Genomic DNA, 20,624 nt, shown 5'->3' with positions numbered 1-20,624 from the left:
TGGTCGAAATAGAAGCTTCTGAATAGGAGAAAAAGTCTGTAATAATGGCAATTTTGGTCACATTGGGGCTTTAAAAAGTAGTTCTTCAACATGAGGCACATTCCAAATGACATTTTGAATCAATTTTTCTACAGTCCAATAAATCAATTTTCTGATGAAAAACGATGACCCGTGACCTGTCGAAATTTCTCCAGATGGTCAGAAATGGAAATTTTTTATGTTTAAGTTTTTTGACTGCAAATGACTATTCCATGTAAAGTATCACTTTTGGAACAAAAACAAGTGTGTTTAGAGTCACTTTAATGCCTTAAATTGGTTGAAATAGAAGCTTCTGAATAGGAGAAAAAGTCTGTAATAATGGCAATTTTGGTCACATTGGGGCTTTAAAAAGTAGTTCTTCAACATGAGGCACATTCCAAATGACATTTTGAATCAATTTTTCTACAGTCCAAAAAAATCAATTTTCTGATGAAAAACGATGACCCGACCTGTCGAAATTTCTCCAGATGGTCAGAAAGGGAAATTTTTTTATGTTTAATTTTTTGACTGCAAATGACTATTCCATGTAAAGTATCACTTTTGGAACAAAAACAAGTGTGTTTAGAGTCACTTTAATGCCTTAAATTGGTCGAAATAGAAGCTTCTGAATAGGAGAAAAAGTCTGTAATAATGGCAATTTTGGTCACATTGGGGCTTTAAAAAGTAGTTCTTCAACATGAGGCACATTCCAAATGACATTTTGAATCAATTTTTCTACAGTCCAATAAATCAATTTTCTGTTGAAAAACGATGACCCGTGACCTGTCGAAATTTCTCCAGATGGTCAGAAATGGAAATTTTTTTATGTTTAATTTTTTGACTGCAAATGACTATTCCATGTAAATTATCACTTTTGGAACAAAAACAAGTGTGTTTAGAGTCACTTTAATGCCTGAAATTGGTCGAAATAGAAGCTTCTGAATAGGAGAAAATGTCTGTAATAAGGCAATTTTGGTCACATTGAGGCTTTAAAAAGTAGTTATTCAACATGAGGCACAATCCAAATGACATTTTGAATCAATTTTTCTACAGTCCAATAAATCAATTTTCTGTTGAAAAACGATGACCCGTGACCTGTCGAAATTTCTCCAGATGGTCAGAAATGGAAATTTTTTTATGCTTAATTTTTTGACTGCAAATGACTATTCCATGTAAAGTATCACTTTTGGAACAAAAACAAGTGTGTTTAGAGTCACTATAATGCCTTAAATTGGTCGAAATAGAAGCTTCTGAATAGGAGAAAAAGTGTGTAATAATGGCAATTTTGGTCACGTTGGTGCTTTAAAAAGTAGTTATTCAACATTAGGCACATTCCAAAAGACATGTTGAATCAATTTTTCTACAGTCCAAAAAATCAATTTTTTGATGAAAAACGATGACCCGGGACCTGTCGAAATTTCTCCAGATGGTCAGAAATGGAAATTTTTTTATGTTTAATTTTTTGACTGCAAATGACTATTCCATGTAAAGTATCACTTTTGGAACAAAAACAAGTGTGTTTCGAGTCACTTTAATGCCTTAAATTGGTCGAAATAGAAGCTTCTGAATAGGAGAAAAAGTCTGTAATAATGGCAATTTTGGTCACATTGGGGCTTTAAAAAGTAGTTCTTCAACATGAGGCACATTCCAAATGACATTTTGAATCCATTTTTCTACAGTCCAAAAAATCAATTTTCTGATGAAAAACGATGACCCGGGACCTGTCGACATTTCTCCAGATAGTCAGAAATGGAAATTTTTTTATGTTTAAATTTTTTGACTGCAAATGACTATTCCATGTAAAGTATCACTTTTGGAACAAAAACAAGTGTGTTTAGAGTCACTTTAATGCCTTAAATTGGTTGAAATAGAAGCTTCTGAATAGGAGAAAAAGTCTGTAATAATGGCAATTTTGGTCACATTGGGGCTTTAAAAAGTAGTTCTTCAACATGAGGCACATTCCAAATGACATTTTGAATCAATTTTTCTACAGTCCAAAAAAATCAATTTTCTGATGAAAAACGATGACCCGTGACCTGTCGAAATTTCTCCAGATGGTCAGAAATGGAAATTTTTTTATGTTTAATTTTTTGACTGCAAATGACTATTCCATGTAAATTATCACGTTTGGAACAAAAACAAGTGTGTTTAGAGTCACTTTAATGCCTTAAATTGGTCGAAATAGAAGCTTCTGAATAGGAGAAAAAGTCTGTAATAATGGCAATTTTGGTCACATTGGGGCTTTAAAAAGTAGTTCTTCAACATGAGGCACATTCCAAATGACATTTTGAATCAATTTTTCTACAGTCCAAAAAATCAATTTTCTGATGAAAAACGATGACCCGGGACCAGTCGAAATTTCTCCAGATGGTCAGAAATGGAATTTTTTTTATGTTTAAGTTTTTTGACTGCAAATGACTATTCCATGTAAATTATCACTTTTGGAACAAATCAAGTGTGTTTAGACTCACTTTATAGCCTGAAATTGTCGAAATAGAAGCTTCTGAATAGGAGAAAAAGTCTGTAATAATGGTAATTTTGGTCACATTGAGGCTTTAAAAAGTAGTTCTTCAACATGAGGCACATTCCAAATGACATTTTGAATCAATTTTTCTACAATCCAAAAAATCAATTTTTTGATGAAAAATGATGACCCGGGACCTGTCGAAATTTCTCCAGATGGTCAGAAATTGAATTTTTTTATGTTTAAGTTTTTTGACTGCAAATGACTATTCCATGTAAAGTATCACTTTTGGAACAAAAACAAGTGTGTTTAGAGTCACTTTAATGCCTTAAATTGGTTGAAATAGAAGCTTCTGAATAGGAGAAAAAGTCTGTAATAATGGCAATTTTGGTCACATTGGGGCTTTAAAAAGTAGTTCTTCAACATGAGGCACATTCCAAATGACATTTTGAATCAATTTTTCTACAGTCCCAAAAAATCAATTTTCTGATGAAAAACGATGACCCGTGACCTGTCGAAATTTCTCCAGATGGTCAGAAATGGAAATTTTTTTATGTTTAATTTTTTGACTGCAAATGACTATTCCATGTAAAGTATCACTTTTGGAACAAAAACAAGTGTGTTTAGAGTCACTTTAATGCCTTAAATTGGTCGAAATAGAAGCTTCTGAATAGGAGAAAAAGTCTGTAATAATGGCAATTTTGGTCACATTGCGGCTTTAAAAAGTAGTTCTTCAACATGAGGCACATTCCAAATGACATTTTCAATCAATTTTTCTACAGTCCAATAAATCAATTTTCTGTTGAAAAACGATGACCCGTGACCTGTCGAAATTTCTCCAGATGGTCAGAAATGGAAATTTTTTTATGTTTAATTTTTTGACTGCAAATGACTATTCCATGTAAATTATCACTTTTGGAACAAAAACAAGTGTGTTTAGAGTCACTTTAATGCCTGAAATTGGTCGAAATAGAAGCTTCTGAATAGGAGAAAATGTCCGTAATAAGGCAATTTTGGTCACATTGAGGCTTTAAAAAGTAGTTATTCAACATGAGGCACAATCCAAATGACATTTTGAATCAATTTTTCTACAGTCCAAAAAATCAGTTTTCTGATGAAAAACGATGACCCGGGACCTGTCGAAAATCCTCCAGATGGTCAGAAATGGAAATTTTTTTATGTTTAATTTTTTGACTGCAAATGACTATTCCATGTAAATTATCACTTTTGGAACAAAAACAAGTGTGTTTAGAGTCACTGTAATGCCTTAAATTGGTCGAAATAGAAGCTTCTGAATAGGAGAAATAGTCTGTAATAATGGCAATTTTGGTCACATTGGGGCTTTAAAAAGTAGTTATTCAACATGAGGCACAATCCAAATGACATTTTGAATCAATTTTTCTACAGTCCAGAAAATCAATTTTCTGATGAAAAACGATGACCCGGGACCTGTCGACATTTCTCCAGATGGTCAGAAATGGAAATTTTTTTATGTTCAAGTTTTTTGACTGCAAATGACTATTCCATGTAAAGTATCACTTTTGGAACAAAAACAAGTGTGTTCAGAGTCACTTTAATGCCTTAAATTGGTCGAAATAGAAGCTTCTGAATAGGAGAAAAAGTCTGTAATAATGGCAATTTTGGTCACATTGGGGCTTTAAAAAGTAGTTCTTCAACATGAGGCACATTCCAAATGACATTTTGAATCAATTTTTCTACAGTCCAATAAATCAATTTTCTGATGAAAAACGATGACCCGTGACCTGTCGAAATTTCTCCAGATGGTCAGAAATGGAAATTTTTTATGTTTAAGTTTTTTGACTGCAAATGACTATTCCATGTAAAGTATCACTTTTGGAACAAAAACAAGTGTGTTTAGAGTCACTTTAATGCCTTAAATTGGTTGAAATAGAAGCTTCTGAATAGGAGAAAAAGTCTGTAATAATGGCAATTTTGGTCACATTGGGGCTTTAAAAAGTAGTTCTTCAACATGAGGCACATTCCAAATGACATTTTGAATCAATTTTTCTACAGTCCAAAAAAATCAATTTTCTGATGAAAAACGATGACCCGACCTGTCGAAATTTCTCCAGATGGTCAGAAATGGAAATTTTTTTATGTTTAATTTTTTGACTGCAAATGACTATTCCATGTAAAGTATCACTTTTGGAACAAAAACAAGTGTGTTTAGAGTCACTTTAATGCCTTAAATTGGTCGAAATAGAAGCTTCTGAATAGGAGAAAAAGTCTGTAATAATGGCAATTTTGGTCACATTGGGGCTTTAAAAAGTAGTTCTTCAACATGAGGCACATTCCAAATGACATTTTGAATCAATTTTTCTACAGTCCAATAAATCAATTTTCTGTTGAAAAACGATGACCCGTGACCTGTCGAAATTTCTCCAGATGGTCAGAAATGGAAATTTTTTTATGTTTAATTTTTTGACTGCAAATGACTATTCCATGTAAATTATCACTTTTGGAACAAAAACAAGTGTGTTTAGAGTCACTTTAATGCCTGAAATTGGTCGAAATAGAAGCTTCTGAATAGGAGAAAATGTCTGTAATAAGGCAATTTTGGTCACATTGAGGCTTTAAAAAGTAGTTATTCAACATGAGGCACAATCCAAATGACATTTTGAATCAATTTTTCTACAGTCCAAAAAATCAGTTTTCTGATGAAAAACGATGACCCGGGACCTGTCGAAAATCCTCCAGATGGTCAGAAATGGAAATTTTTTAATGTTTAATTTTTTGACTGCAAATGACTATTCCATGTAAATTATCACTTTTGGAACAAAAACAAGTGTGTTTAGAGTCACTGTAATGCCTTAAATTGGTCGAAATAGAAGCTTCTGAATAGGAGAAATAGTCTGTAATAATGGCAATTTTGGTCACATTGGGGCTTTAAAAAGTAGTTATTCAACATGAGGCACAATCCAAATGACATTTTGAATCAATTTTTCTACAGTCCAGAAAATCAATTTTCTGATGAAAAACGATGACCGGGGACCTGTCGACATTTCTCCAGATGGTCAGAAATGGAAATTTTTTTATGTTCAAGTTTTTTGACTGCAAATGACTATTCCATGTAAAGTATCACTTTTGGAACAAAAACAAGTGTGTTTAGAGTCACTTTAATGCCTTAAATTGGTCGAAATAGAAGCTTCTGAATAGGAGAAAAAGTCTGTAATAATGGCAATTTTGGTCACATTGGGGCTTTAAAAAGTAGTTCTTCATCATGAGGCACATTCCAAATGACATTTTGAATCAATTTTTCTACAGTCCAATAAATCAATTTTCTGATGAAAAACGATGACCCGTGACCTGTCGAAATTTCTCCAGATGGTCAGAAATGGAAATTTTTTTATGTTTAATTTTTTGACTGCAAATGACTATTCCATGTAAATTATCACTTTTGGAACAAAAACAAGTGTGTTTAGAGTCACTTTAATGCCTGAAATTGGTCGAAATAGAAGCTTCTGAATAGGAGAAAAAGTCTGTAATAATGGCAATTTTGGTCACGTTGGGGCTTTAAAAAGTAGTTATTCAACATGAGGCACAATCCAAATGACATTTTGAATCAATTTTTCTACAGTCCAAAAAAATCAATTTTCTGATGAAAAACGATGACCCGGGACCTATCGACATTTCTCCAGATTGTCAGAAATGGAAATTTTTTTATGTTTAAGTTTTTTGACTGCAAATGACTATTCCATGTAAAGTATCACTTTTGGAACAAAAACAAGTGTGTTTAGAGTCACTTTAATGCCTTAAATTGGTTGAAATAGAAGCTTCTGAATAGGAGAAAAAGTCTGTAATAATGGCAATTTTGGTCACATTGGGGCTTTAAAAAGTAGTTCTTCAACATGAGGCACATTCCAAATGACATTTTGAATCAATTTTTCTACAGTCCAAAAAAATCAATTTTCTGATGAAAAACGATGACCCGTGACCTGTCGAAATTTCTCCAGATGGTCAAAAATGGAAAAAATGTTATGTTTAATTTTTTGACTGCAAATGACTATTCCATATAAATTATCACTTTTGGAACAAAAACAAGTGTGTTTAGAGTCACTTTAATGCCTGAAATTGGTCGAAATAGAAGCTTCTGAATTGGAGAAAATGTCTGTAATAAGGCAATTTTGGTCACATTGAGGCTTTAAAAAGTAGTTATTCAACATGAGGCACAATCCAAATGACATTTTGAATCAATTTTTCTACAGTCAAAAAAATCAATTTTCTGATGAAAAACGATGACCCCGGGACCTGTCGAAATTTCTCCAGATGGTCAGAAATGGAAATTTTTTAAAGTTTAATTTTTTGACTGCAAATGACTATTCCTTGTAAATTATCACTTTTGGAACAAAAACAAGTGTGTTTAGAGTCACTTTAATGCCTTAAATTGGTCGAAATAGAAGCTTCTGAATAGGAGAAAAAGTCTGTAATAATGGCAATTTTGGTCACATTGGGGCTTTAAAAAGTAGTTCTTCAACATGAGGCACATTCCAAATGACATTTTGAATCCATTTTTCTACAGTCCAAAAAATCAATTTTCTGATGAAAAACGATGACCTGGGACCTGTCGACATTTCTCCAGATGGTCAGAAATGGAAATTTTTTTATGTTTAAATTTTTTGACTGCAAATGACTATTCCATGTAAAGTATCACTTTTGGAACAAAAACAAGTGTGTTTAGAGTCACTTTAATGCCTTAAATTGGTTGAAATAGAAGCTTCTGAATAGGAGAAAAAGTCTGTAATAATGGCAATTTTGGTCACATTGGGGCTTTAAAAAGTAGTTCTTCAACATGAGGCACATTCCAAATGACATTTTGAATCCATTTTTCTACAGTCCAAAAAATCAATTTTCTGATGAAAAACGATGACCCCGGGACCTGTCGAAATTTCTCCAGATGGTCAGAAATGGAAATTTTTTAAAGTTTAATTTTTTGACTGCAAATGACTATTCCATGTAAATTATCACTTTTGGAACAAAAACAAGTGTGTTTAGACTCACTTTATAGCCTGAAATTGTCGAAATAGAAGCTTCTGAATAGGAGAAAAAGTCTGTAATAATGGCAATTTTGGTCACATTGAGGTTTTAAAAAGTAGTTCTTCAACATGAGGCACATTCCAAATGACATTTTGAATCAATTTTTCTACAGTCCAAAAAATCAATTTTCTGATGAAAAACGATGACCCGGGACCTGTCGACATTTCTCCAGATGGTCAGAAATGGAAATTTTTTTATGTTTAAGTTTTTTGACTGCAAATGACTATTCCATGTAAAGTATCACTTTTGGAACAAAAACAAGTGTGTTTAGAGTCACTTTAATGCCTTAAATTGGTCGAAATAGAAGCTTCTGAATAGGAGAAAAAGTCTGTAATAATGGCAATTTTGGTCACATTGGGGCTTTAAAAAGTAGTTCTTCAACATGAGGCACATTCCAAATGACATTTTGAATCAATTTTTCTACAGTCCAAAAAATCAATTTTCTGATGAAAAACGATGACCCGGGACCTGTCGAAAATCCTCCAAATGGTCAGAAATGGAAATTTTTTTATGTTTAAGTTTTTTGACTGCAAATGACTATTCCATGTAAATTATCACTTTTGGAACAAAAACAAGTGTGTTTAGAGTCACTGTAATGCCTTAAATTGGTCGAAATAGAAGCTTCTGAATAGGAGAAATAGTCTGTAATAATGGCAATTTTGGTCACATTGAGGCTTTAAAAAGTAGTTCTTCAACATGAGGCACATTCCAAATGACATTTTGAATCAATTTTTCTACAGTCCAAAAAATCAATTTTCTGATAAAAAACGATGACCCGGGACCTGTCGAAATTTCTCCAGATGGTCAGAAATCGAAATTTTTTTATGCTTAATTTTTTGACTGCAAATGACTATTCCATGTAAAGTATCACTTTTGGAACAAAAACAAGTGTGTTTAGAGTCACTTTAATGCCTTAAATTGGTCGAAATAGAAGCTTCTGAATAGGAGAAAAAGTCTGTAATAATGGCAATTTTGGTCACATTGGGGCTTTAAAAAGTAGTTCTTCAACATGAGGCACATTCCAAATGACATTTTGAATCAATTTTTCTACAGTCCAAAAAATCAATTTTCTGATGAAAAACGATGACCCGGGACCTGTCGACATTTCTCCAGATGGTCAGAAATTGATTTTTTTTTATGTTTAAGTTTTTTGACTGCAAATGACTATTCCATGTACAGTATCACTTTTGGAACAAAAACAAGTGTGTTTAGAGTCACTTTAATGCCTTAAATTGGTTGAAATAGAAGCTTCTGAATAGGAGAAAAAGTCTGTAATAATGGCAATTTTGGTCACATTGGGGCTTTAAAAAGTAGTTCTTCAACATGAGGCACATTCCAAATGACATTTTGAATCAATTTTTCTACAGTCCAATAAATCAATTTTCTGATGAAAAACGATGACCCGTGACCTGTCGAAATTTCTCCAGATATTCAGAAATGGAAAAATGTTTATGTTTAATTTTTTGACTGCAAATGACTATTCCATGTAAATTATCACTTTTGGAACAAAAACAAGTGTGTTTAGAGTCACTTTAATGCCTGAAATTAGTCGAAATAGAAGCTTCTGAATAGGAGAAAATGTCTGTAATAAGGCAATTTTGGTCACATTGAGACTTTAAAAAGTAGTTATTCAACATGAGGCACAATCCAAATGACATTTTGAATCAATTTTTCTACAGTCCAAAAAATCAATTTTCTGATGAAAAACGATGACCCGGGACCTGTCGACATTTCTCCAGATGGTCAGAAATGGAATTTTTTTTATGTTTAAGTTTTTTGACTGCAAATGACTATTCCATGTAAAGTATCACTGTTGGAACAAAAACAAGTGTGTTTAGAGTCACTTTAATGCCTTAAATTGGTCGAAATAGAAGCTTCTGAATAGGAGAAAAAGTCTGTAATAATGGCAATTTTGGTCACATTGGGGCTTTAAAAAGTAGTTCTTCAACATGAGGCACATTCCAAATGACATTTTGAATCACTTTTTCTACAGTCCAAAAAATCAATTTTCTGATGAAAAACGATGACCCGGGACCTGTCGAAAATCCTCCAAATGGTCAGAAATGGAAATTTTTTTATGTTTAATTTTTTGACTACAAATGACTATTCCATGTAAATTATCACTTTTGGAACAAAAACAAGTGTGTTTAGAGTCACTGTAATGCCTTAAATTGGTCGAAATAGAAGCTTCTGAATAGGAGAAATAGTCTGTAATAATGGCAATTTTGGTCACATTGAGGCTTTAAAAAGTAGTTCTTCAACATGAGGCACATTCCAAATGACATTTTGAATCAATTTTTCTACAGTCCAAAAAATCAATTTTCTGATAAAAAACGATGACCCGGGACCTGTCGAAATTTCTCCAGATGGTCAGAAATCGAAATTTTTTTATGCTTAATTTTTTGACTGCAAATGACTATTCCATGTAAAGTATCACTTTTGGAACAAAAACAAGTGTGTTTAGAGTCACTTTAATGCCTTAAATTGGTCGAAATAGAAGCTTCTGAATAGGAGAAAAAGTCTGTAATAATGGCAATTTTGGTCACATTGGGGCTTTAAAAAGTAGTTCTTCAACATGAGGCACATTCCAAATGACATTTTGAATCAATTTTTCTACAGTCCAAAAAATCAATTTTCTGATGAAAAACGATGACCCGGGACCTGTCGACATTTCTACAGATGGTCAGAAATTGATTTTTTTTTATGTTTAAGTTTTTTGACTGCAAATGACTATTCCATGTACAGTATCACTTTTGGAACAAAAACAAGTGTGTTTAGAGTCACTTTAATGCCTTAAATTGGTTGAAATAGAAGCTTCTGAATAGGAGAAAAAGTCTGTAATAATGGCAATTTTGGTCACATTGGGGCTTTAAAAAGTAGTTCTTCAACATGAGGCACATTCCAAATGACATTTTGAATCAATTTTTCTACAGTCCAATAAATCAATTTTCTGATGAAAAACGATGACCCGTGACCTGTCGAAATTTCTCCAGATATTCAGAAATGGAAAAATGTTTATGTTTAATTTTTTGACTGCAAATGACTATTCCATGTAAATTATCACTTTTGGAACAAAAACAAGTGTGTTTAGAGTCACTTTAATGCCTGAAATTGGTCGAAATAGAAGCTTCTGAATAGGAGAAAATGTCTGTAATAAGGCAATTTTGGTCACATTGAGACTTTAAAAAGTAGTTATTCAACATGAGGCACAATCCAAATGACATTTTGAATCAATTTTTCTACAGTCCAAAAAATCAATTTTCTGATGAAAAACGATGACCCGGGACCTGTCGACATTTCTCCAGATGGTCAGAAATGGAATTTTTTTTATGTTTAAGTTTTTTGACTGCAAATGACTATTCCATGTAAAGTATCACTGTTGGAACAAAAACAGGTGTGTTTAGAGTCACTTTAATGCCTTAAATTGGTCGAAATAGAAGCTTCTGAATAGGAGAAAAAGTCTGTAATAATGGCAATTTTGGTCACATTGGGGCTTTAAAAAGTAGTTCTTCAACATGAGGCACATTCCAAATGACATTTTGAATCACTTTTTCTACAGTCCAATAAATCAATTTTCTGATAAAAAACGATGACCCGGGACCTGTCGAAATTTCTCCAGATGGTCAGAAATGGAAATTTTTTTATGTTTAAGTTTTTTGACTGCAAATGACTATTCCATGTAAAGTATCACTTTTGGAACAAAAACACGTGTGTTTCGAGTCACTTTAATGCCTTAAATTGGTCGAAATAGAAGCTTCTGAATAGGAGAAAAAGTCTGTAATAATGGCAATTTTGGTCACATTGGGGCTTTAAAAAGTAGTTCTTCAACATGAGGCACATTCCAAATGACATTTTGAATCCATTTTTCTACAGTCCAAAAAATCAATTTTCTGATGAAAAACGATGACCCGGGACCTGTCGACATTTCTCCAGATGGTCAGAAATGGACATTTTTTTATGTTTAAATTTTTTGACTGCAAATGACTATTCCATGTAAAGTATCACTTTTGGAACAAAAACAAGTGTGTTTAGAGTCACTTTAATGCCCTAAATTGGTTGAAATAGAAGCTTCTGAATAGGAGAAAAAGTCTGTAATAATGGCAATTTTGGTCACATTGGGGCTTTAAAAAGTAGTTATTCAACATGAGGCACAATCCAAATGACATTTTAAATCAATTTTTCTACAGTCCAAAAAATCAATTTTCTGATGAAAAACGATGACCCGGGACCTGTCGAAAATCCTCCAGATGGTCAGAAATGGAAATTTTTTTATGTTTAATTTTTTGACTGCAAATGACTATTCCATGTAAATTATCACTTTTGGAACAAAAACAAGTGTGTTTAGAGTCACTGTAATGCCTTAAATTGGTCGAAATAGAAGCTTCTGAATAGGAGAAATAGTCTGTAATAATGGCAATTTTGGTCACATTGAGGCTTTAAAAAGTAGTTCTTCAACATGAGGCACATTCCAAATGACATTTTGAATCAATTTTTCTACAGTCCAAAAAATCAATTTTCTGATAAAAAACGATGACCCGGGACCTGTCGAAATTTCTCCAGATGGTCAGAAATTGAAATTTTTTTATGCTTAATTTTTTGACTGCAAATGACTATTCCATGTAAAGTATCACTTTTGGAACAAAAACAAGTGTGTTTAGAGTCACTTTAATACCTTAAATTGGTTGAAATAGAAGCTTCTGAATAGGAGAAAAAGTCTGTAATAATGGCAATTTTGGTCACATTGGGGCTTTAAAAAGTAGTTCTTCAACATGAGGCACATTCCAAATGACATTTTGAATCAATTTTTTTACAGTCCAACAAAATCAATTTTCTGATGAAAAACGATGACCCGACCTGTCGAAATTTCTCCAGATGGTCAGAAATGGAAAAATTTTTATGTTTAATTTTTTGACTGCAAATGACTATTCCATGTAAATTATCACTTTTGGAACAAAAACAAGTGTGTTTAGAGTCACTTTAATGCCTTAAATTGGTCGAAATAGAAGCTTCTGAATAGGAGAAAAAGTCTGTAATAATGGCAATTTTGGTCACATTGGGGTTTTAAAAAGTAGTTCTTCAACATGAGGCACATTCCAAATGACATTTTGAATCAATTTTTCTACAGTCCAATAAATCAATTTTCTGATGAAAAACGATGACCCGTGACCTGTCGAAATTTCTCCAGACGGTCAGAAATTGAAATTTTTTTATGTTTAATTTTTTGACTGCAAATGACTATTCCATGTAAATTATCACTTTTGGAACAAAAACAAGTGTGTTTAGAGTCACTTTAATGCCTGAAATTGGTCGAAATAGAAGCTTCTGAATAGGAGAAAATGTCTGTAATAAGGCAATTTTGGTCACATTGAGGCTTTAAAAAGTAGTTATTCAACATAAGGCACAATCCACATGACATTTTAAATCAATTTTTCTACAGTCCAAAAAATCAATTTTCTGATGAAAAACGATGACCCGGGACCTGTCGAAAATCCTCCAGATGGTCAGAAATGGAAATTTTTTTATGTTTAATTTTTTGACTGCAAATGACTATTCCATGTAAATTATCACTTTTGGAACAAAAACAAGTGTGTTTAGAGTCACTTTAATGCCTTAAATTGGTCGAAATAGAAGCTTCTGAATAGGAGAAGAAGTCTGTAATAATGGCAATTTTGGTCACGTTGGTGCTTTAAAAAGTAGTTATTCAACATTAGGCACATTCCAAAAGACATGTTGAATCAATTTTTCTACAGTCCAAAAAATCAATTTTTTGATGAAAAACGATGACCCGGGACCTGTCGAAATTTCTCCAGATGGTCAGAAATGGAATTTTTTTTATGTTTAATTTTTTGACTGCAAATGACTATTCCATGTAAAGTATCACTTTTGGAACAAAAACAAGTGTGTTTCGAGTCACTTTAATGCCTTAAATTGGTCGAAATAGAAGCTTCTGAATAGGAGAAAAAGTCTGTAATAATGGCAATTTTGGTCACATTGGGGCTTTAAAAAGTAGTTCTTCAACATGAGGCACATTCCAAATGACATTTTGAATCCATTTTTCTACAGTCCAAAAAATCAATTTTCTGATGAAAAACGATGACCCGGGACCTGTCGACATTTCTCCAGATGGTCAGAAATTGAATTTTTTTTATGTTTAAATTTTTTGACTGCAAATGACTATTCCATGTAAAGTATCACTTTTGGAACAAAAACAAGTGTGTTTAGAGTCACTTTAATGCCTTAAATTGGTTGAAATAGAAGCTTCTGAATAGGAGAAAAAGTCTGTAATAATGGCAATTTTGGTCACATTGGGGCTTTAAAAAGTAGTTCAACATGAGGCACATTCCAAATGACATTTTGAATCAATTTTTCTACAGTCCAAAAAAATCAATTTTCTGATGAAAAACGATGACCCGTGACCTGTCGAAATTTCTCCAGATGGTCAGAAATGGAAAAATTTTTATGTTTAATTTTTTGACTGCAAATGACTATTCCATGTAAATTATCACTTTTGGAACAAAAACAAGTGTGTTTAGAGTCACTTTAATGCCTGAAATTGGTCGAAATAGAAGCTTCTGAATAGGAGAAAATGTCTGTAATAAGGCAATTTTGGTCACATTGAGGCTTTAAAAAGTAGTTATTCAACATGAGGCACAATCCAAATGACATTTTAAATCAATTTTTCTACAGTCCAAAAAATCAATTTTCTGATGAAAAACGATGACCCGGGACCTGTCGAAAATCCTCCAGATGGTCAGAAATGGAAATTTTTTTATGTTTAATTTTTTGACTGCAAATGACTATTCCATGTAAATTATCACTTTTGGAACAAAAACAAGTGTGTTTAGAGTCACTGTAATGCCTTAAATTGGTCGAAATAGAAGCTTCTGAATAGGAGAAATAGTCTGTAATAATGGCAATTTTGGTCACATTGAGGCTTTAAAAAGTAGTTCTTCAACATGAGGCACATTCCAAATGACATTTTGAATCAATTTTTCTACAGTCCAAAAAATCAATTTTCTGATAAAAAACGATGACCCGGGACCTGTCGAAATTTCTCCAGATGATCAGAAATTGAAATTTTTTTATGCTTAATTTTTTGACTGCAAATGACTATTCCATGTAAAGTATCACTTTTGGAACAAAAACAAGTGTGTTTAGAGTCACTTTAATGCCTTAAATTGGTCGAAATAGAATATTCTGAATAGGAGAAAAAGTCTGTAATAATGGCAATTTTGGTCACATTGGGGCTTTAAAAAGTAGTTCTTCAACATGAGGCACATTCCAAATGACATTTTGAATCAATTTTTCTACAGTCCAAAAAATCAATTTTCTGATGAAAAACGATGACCCGGGACCTGTCGACATTTCTCCAGATGGTCAGAAATGGAAATTTTTTTATGTTTAAGTTTTTTGACTGCAAATGACTATTCCATGTAAAGTATCACTTTTGGAACAAAAACAAGTGTGTTTAGAGTCACTTTAATGCCTTAAATTGGTTGAAATAGAAGCTTCTGAATAGGAGAAAAAGTCTGTAATAATGGCAATTTTGGTCACATTGGGGCTTTAAAAAGTAGTTCTTCAACATGAGGCACATTCCAAATGACATTTTGAATCAATTTTTCTACAGTCCAAAAAAATCAATTTTCTGATGAAAAACGATGACCCGTGACCTGTCGAAATTTCTCCAGATGGTCAGAAATGGGAATTTTTTTATGTTTAATTTTTTGACTACAAATGACTATTTCATGTAAATTATCACTTTTGGAACAAAAACAAGTGTGTTTAGAGTCACGTTAATGCCTTAAATTGGTCGAAATAGAAGCTTCTGAATAGGAGAAAAAGTCTGTAATAATGGCAATTTTGGTCACATTGGGGCTTTAAAAAGTAGTTCTTCAACATGAGGCACATTCCAAATGACATTTTGAATCAATTTTTCTACAGTCCAAAAAATCAATTTTCTGATGAAAAACGATGACCCGGGACCTGTCGACATTTCTCCAGATGGTCAGAAATTGATTTTTTTTTATGTTTAAGTTTTTTGACTGCAAATGACTATTCCATGTAAAGTATCACTTTTGGAACAAAAACAAGTGTGTTTCGAGTCACTTTAATGCCTTAAATTGGTCGAAATAGAAGCTTCTGAATAGGAGAAAAAGTCTGTAATAATGGCAATTTTGGTCTTATTGGGGCTTTAAAAAGTAGTTCTTCAACATGAGGCACATTCCAAATGACATTTTGAATCCATTTTTCTACAGTCCAAAAAATCAATTTTCTGATGAAAAACGATGACCCGGGACCTGTCGACATTTCTCCAGATAGTCAGAAATGGAAATTTTTTTATGTTTAAATTTTTTGACTGCAAATGACTATTCCATGTAAAGTATCACTTTTGGAACAAAAACAAGTGTGTTTAGAGTCACTTTAATGCCTTAAATTGGTTGAAATAGAAGCTTCTGAATAGGAGAAAAAGTCTGTAATAATGGCAATTTTGGTCACATTGGGGCTTTAAAAAGTAGTTCTTCAACATGAGGCACATTCCAAATGACATTTTGAATCAATTTTTCTACAGTCCAAGAAAATCAATTTTCTGATGAAAAACGATGACCCGTGACCTGTCGAAATTTCTCCAGATGGTCAGAAATGGAAATTTTTTTATGTTTAATTTTTTGACTGCAAATGACTATTCCATGTAAATTATCACTTTTGGAACAAAAACAAGTGTGTTTAGAGTCACTGTAATGCCTTAAATTGGTCGAAATAGAAGCTTCTGAATAGGAGAAATAGTCTGTAATAATGGCAATTTTGGTCACATTGGGGCTTTAAAAAGTAGTTCTTCAACATGAGGCACATTCCAAATGACATTTTGAATCAATTTTTCTACAGTCCAAAAAATCAATTTTCTGATGAAAAACGATGACCCGGGACCTGTCGACATTTCTCCAGATGGACAGAAATTGATTTTTTTTTATGTTTAAGTTTTTTGACTGCAAATGACTATTCCATGTAAAGTATCACTTTTGGAACAAAAACAAGTGTGTTTAGAGTCACTTTAATGCCTTAAATTGGTTGAAATAGAAGCTTCTGAATAGGAGAAAATGTCTGTAATAAGGCAATTTTGGTCACATTGAGGCTTTAAAAAGTAGTTATTCAACATAAGGCACAATCCACATAACATTTTAAATCAATTTTTCTACAGTCCAAAAAATCAATTTTCTGATGAAAAACGATGACCCGGGACCTGTCGAAAATCCTCCAGATGGTCAGAAATGGAAATTTTTTAATGTTTAATTTTTTGACTGCAAATGACTATTCCATGTAAATTATCACTTTTGGAACAAAAACAAGTGTGTTTAGAGTCACTTTCATGCCTTAAATTGTTCGAAATAGAAGCTTCTGAATAGGAGAAGAAGTCTGTAATAATGGCAATTTTGGTCACGTTGGTGCTTTAAAAAGTAGTTATTCAACATTAGGCACATTCCAAAAGACATGTTGAATCAATTTTTCTACAGTCCAAAAAATCAATTTTTTGATGAAAAACGATGACCCGGGACCTGTCGAAATTTCTCCAGATGGTCAGAAATGGAAATTTTTTTATGTTTAATTTTTTGACTGCAAATGACTATTCCATGTAAAGTATCACTTTTGGAACAAAAACAAGTGTGTTTCGAGTCACATTAATGCCTTAAATTGGTCGAAATAGAAGCTTCTGAATAGGAGAAAAAGTCTGTAATAATGGCAATTTTGGTCACATTGGGGCTTTAAAAAGTAGTTCTTCAACATGAGGCACATTCCAAATGACATTTTGAATCAATTTTTCTACAGTCCAAAAAAATCAATTTTCTGATGAAAAACGATGACCCGTGACCTGTCGAAATTTCTCCAGATGGTCAGAAATGGAAATTTTTTTATGTTTAATTTTTTGACTGCAAATGACTATTCCATGTAAATTATCACTTTTGGAACAAAAACAAGTGTGTTTAGAGTCACTTTAATGCCTGAAATTGGTCGAAATAGAAGCTTCTGAATAGGAGAAAATGTCTGTAATAAGGCAATTTTGGTCACATTGAGGCTTTAAAAAGTAGTTATTCAACATGAGGCACAATCCAAATGACATTTTAAATCAATTTTTCTACAGTCCAAAAAATCAATTTTCTGATGAAAAACGATGACCCGGGACCTGTCGAAAATCCTCCAGATGGTCAGAAATGGAAATTTTTTTATGTTTAATTTTTTGACTGCAAATGACTATTCCATGTAAATTATCACTTTTGGAACAAAAACAAGTGTGTTTAGAGTCACTGTAATGCCTTAAATTGGTCGAAATAGAAGCTTCTGAATAGGAGAAATAGTCTGTAATAATGGCAATTTTGGTCACATTGAGGCTTTAAAAAGTAGTTCTTCAACATGAGGCACATTCCAAATGACATTTTGAATCAATTTTTCTACAGTCCAAAAAATCAATTTTCTGATAAAAAACGATGACCCGGGACCTGTCGAAATTTCTCCAGATGGTCAGAAATTGAAATTTTTTTATGCTTAATTTTTTGACTGCAAATGACTATTCCATGTAAAGTATCACTTTTGGAACAAAAACAAGTGTGTTTAGAGTCACTTTAATGCCTTAAATTGGTCGAAATAAAATATTCTGAATAGGAGAAAAAGTCTGTAATAATGGCAATTTTGGTCACATTGGGGCTTTAAAAAGTAGTTCTTCAACATGAGGCACATTCCAAATGACATTTTGAATCAATTTTTCTACAGTCCAAAAAATCAATTTTCTGATGAAAAACGATGACCCGGGACCTGTCGACATTTCTCCAGATGGTCAGAAATGGAATTTTTTTTATGTTTAAGTTTTTTGACTGCAAATGACTATTCCATGTAAAGTATCACTGTTGGAACAAAAACAAGTGTGTTTAGAGTCACTTTAATGCCTTAAATTGGTCGAAATAGAAGCTTCTGAATAGGAGAAAAAGTCTGTAATAATGGCAATTTTGGTCACATTGGGGCTTTAAAAAGTAGTTCTTCAACATGAGGCACATTCCAAATGACATTTTGAATCACTTTTTCTACAGTCCAAAAAATCAATTTTCTGATGAAAAACGATGACCCGGGACCTGTCGAAAATCCTCCAAATGGTCAGAAATGGAAATTTTTTTATGTTTAATTTTTTGACTGCAAATGACTATTCCATGTAAATTATCACTTTTGGAACAAAAACAAGTGTGTTTAGAGTCACTGTAATGCCTTAAATTGGTCGAAATAGAAGCTTCTGAATAGGAGAAATAGTCTGTAATAATGGCAATTTTGGTCACATTGAGGCTTTAAAAAGTAGTTCTTCAACATGAGGCACATTCCAAATGACATTTTGAATCAATTTTTCTACAGTCCAAAAAATCAATTTTCTGATAAAAAACGATGACCCGGGACCTGTCGAAATTTCTCCAGATGGTCAGAAATCGAAATTTTTTTATGCTTAATTTTTTGACTGCAAATGACTATTCCATGTAAAGTATCACTTTTGGAACAAAAACAAGTGTGTTTAGAGTCACTTTAATGCCTTAAATTGGTCGAAATAGAAGCTTCTGAATAGGAGAAAAAGTCTGTAATAATGGCAATTTTGGTCACATTGGGGCTTTAAAAAGTAGTTCTTCAACATGAGGCACATTCCAAATGACATTTTGAATCAATTTTTCTACAGTCCAAAAAATCAATTTTCTGATGAAAAACGATGACCCGGGACCTGTCGACATTTCTCCAGATGGTCAGAAATTGATTTTTTTTTATGTTTAAGTTTTTTGACTGCAAATGACTATTCCATGTACAGTATCACTTTTGGAACAAAAACAAGTGTGTTTAGAGTCACTTTAATGCCTTAAATTGGTTGAAATAGAAGCTTCTGAATAGGAGAAAAAGTCTGTAATAATGGCAATTTTGGTCACATTGGGGCTTTAAAAAGTAGTTCTTCAACATGAGGCACATTCCAAATGACATTTTGAATCAATTTTTCTACAGTCCAATAAATCAATTTTCTGATGAAAAACGATGACCCGTGACCTGTCGAAATTTCTCCAGATATTCAGAAATGGAAAAATGTTTATGTTTAATTTTTTGACTGCAAATGACTATTCCATGTAAATTATCACTTTTGGAACAAAAACAAGTGTGTTTAGAGTCACTTTAATGCCTGAAATTGGTCGAAATAGAAGCTTCTGAATAGGAGAAAATGTCTGTAATAAGGCAATTTTGGTCACATTGAGACTTTAAAAAGTAGTTATTCAACATGAGGCACAATCCAAATGACATTTTGAATCAATTTTTCTACAGTCCAAAAAATCAATTTTCTGATGAAAAACGATGACCCGGGACCTGTCGACATTTCTCCAGATGGTCAGAAATGGAATTTTTTTTATGTTTAAGTTTTTTGACTGCAAATGACTATTCCATGTAAAGTATCACTGTTGGAACAAAAACAAGTGTGTTTAGAGTCACTTTAATGCCTTAAATTGGTCGAAATAGAAGCTTCTGAATAGGAGAAAAAGTCTGTAATAATGGCAATTTTGGTCACATTGGGGCTTTAAAAAGTAGTTCTTCAACATGAGGCACATTCCAAATGACATTTTGAATCAATTTTTCTACAGTCCAAAAAATCAATTTTCTGATGAAAAACGATGACCCGGGACTAGGGGTGGGCGGAATTTGCGGAATTAACCTTCGCAAATTATCGCGAGAATGTTTAAAATTATCGCAAACAAGCAGAAATATCGCGAAGATGCGGAAGTTTTTTTCCGGCATGTTCGCGCGATTTTCTGCATGGTTGCGGGTCGCCAACTTACCCATGTGGCTGCTTGCGGGCGCGGCCATCTTGTTTTGAGTTGTTCTCGCGGTGCATGATCGCGAGAAGAAAGACGTGATCGCGCGACGCATGACGTCACTGCGGGCGCGAACTGTCGCGAGACAGCGCAAATGGCTAAAAACAATACAACATCTCATGGAGAACGCGACCGGATCAAGAAAACTTGTCGGCGAACGCAGGGATTCAGGTAAGGCGATCGCGCGCGCGCGAGAATGTATCATTTTACAGCGC

The sequence above is a fragment of the Triturus cristatus genome, chromosome 10, assembly GCF_964204655.1.
Source record: "Triturus cristatus chromosome 10, aTriCri1.1, whole genome shotgun sequence".
In the NCBI taxonomy this organism is placed as follows: Eukaryota; Metazoa; Chordata; class Amphibia; order Caudata; family Salamandridae; genus Triturus; species Triturus cristatus.
Note: the sequence above shows the minus strand (reverse complement) of the source record.